The sequence below is a fragment of the Orycteropus afer genome, unplaced genomic scaffold, assembly GCF_000298275.1.
Source record: "Orycteropus afer afer isolate SDZICR_OR568_19922 unplaced genomic scaffold, OryAfe1.0 scaffold00134, whole genome shotgun sequence".
NCBI lineage: Eukaryota > Metazoa > Chordata > Mammalia > Tubulidentata > Orycteropodidae > Orycteropus > Orycteropus afer.
The window spans coordinates 6,020,790-6,022,458 of NW_006921721.1; the positions used below are offsets into that span (position 1 = coordinate 6,020,790).

General features: G+C 38.1%; 1 protein-coding gene across 1 annotated transcript in view; it reads left to right on the forward strand.

Moving 5' to 3' along the window:
• The window catches only part of VPS36 (vacuolar protein sorting 36 homolog), a 92,112-nt gene that overhangs the window by 54,602 nt on the left and 35,841 nt on the right, over window positions 1–1,669 (forward strand). The window lies entirely within an intron of this gene.

Sequence of the window (1,669 nt, forward strand, 5' to 3'; positions counted from 1 at the left end):
AGGGTCCAGTATGCCCTTGCTGTCCCTGGGAAGTGGAGACCATTCTTAGGTCCCTGGAATCTGAGGGAATGCTGTCACTTTAAATATCCAAAATGGTTGAACTACTTGTAAACGTTCAAAATGGCTCCACCGTCTGGACAGAGATAATCATTTTGTCTCCTTCCTTACTGTTTCCCCTTTTATTCAACAGCCACCAGTGCATTCTTCCATGCAGCCCCTGGCTAGCAGGACCCATTTTTAGATTAATTCTTAGGTCCTAACACCACTTGGCAATATCCAAACTGTGCCGTGAGGATCGCTGACAGACTGCCTCTCTGTATGTCTCCTTTTTTGGTGTTTTCATGAAGGTTCTTCTATTAGTTGGAGTTTAGTCTGCTTCTGTATCCTTCCTTTCACAGCCCAGGGCTCTAAGATTACTTTCTTTATCTATGTTAATTGGTTCCTCTTTTTCTTGTTGAAGAGGGTCTGTGTAGTTTATCTGCCTATTCCACCATCTTACCTGGTTCTCTAATATATAATAATTTTTTAAATTAGATATACTAAGAAATGGAAGGTATGTCAGTGATATTTTTGTTAAAAATTGCATGTGTTTAGAGGTGAAATACAGAAAATTATAAAGAAGAAAAATCATCCATATAACACATTCCTTAAAATTGTTTTGTTTCAATTTTTGCTTTCCATGTAAGTAACTATCACATGTAAAATGTTTTCATATAAATATTATTCATACCCCTTATGACGGATATTATCAGAAAAATGAAAAATATAAAATATTGGTGAGGATGGGGAGAAGCTGGAATTGTCGTGCTTTCTTGGTGGGAATGTAAAATGGTGTAGCTGCGGTGGTCAATAGTGTGGTGGTTTCTTGAAAAGCTAAACATAGAATTGCCATTATTGTTTTTGTTATGTGCTGTCACATTGTCTCTGACCCATAGGGACTCCTCCTTGGGTTTTTGAGGTGGTATCTCTACAGAAGTAGATTGCCCAACCTTCCTTCTGAGGAGTGGCTGGTGAGTTTGAACTGCCAACCTTCTGGTTAGCAGTCAGGTGCCTTAGGCAATATGCCACTGGAGCGCCCAGAATTGCCATATGACTCAGCGATTCCGCACCTAGGTATTTCCCCTTAAGAACTGAAAGCGGGGACTCAAACCAGTACTTGTACACCAGTGTTCATTGCAGCACTATTCACAATAGCCACAATGTGGAAATAGTGCAATTGTGTACTAAGATAAGAAAATGTGGTATATATGTGCAATGGAACTTGGCCGTAAATAGAAATGAAGTTCTGACACATGCTACATCATGGATGAACCTTGAAAATACTATGCTTGGTGAATTAAGTGAGACATAGAAGGACAAATACTGAATGAAATTTCTAGAATAGGTAAATGCAGTCAAAAGTGATTACCAGGGCCTGGAGAGAAGACAAAATGGGAGTCATTCTGAGGGGTTACTAAGTTCTGTTTGGGAAGCTGAAAAACTTACAGAAATGAATAGTGGTGATGGTTGTACAACATGGTGAATGTAATTAATGCCAATGAATTGTATGGTGTAAAATGGTTAAAATGACAATTTTTTGTTATATATATTTCTCCACAATTAAAATTTTAAAAGAACTTACTATGAAAACAAAGGTAATTACAGCTGTGTTCTTCCACACAGCAAAATC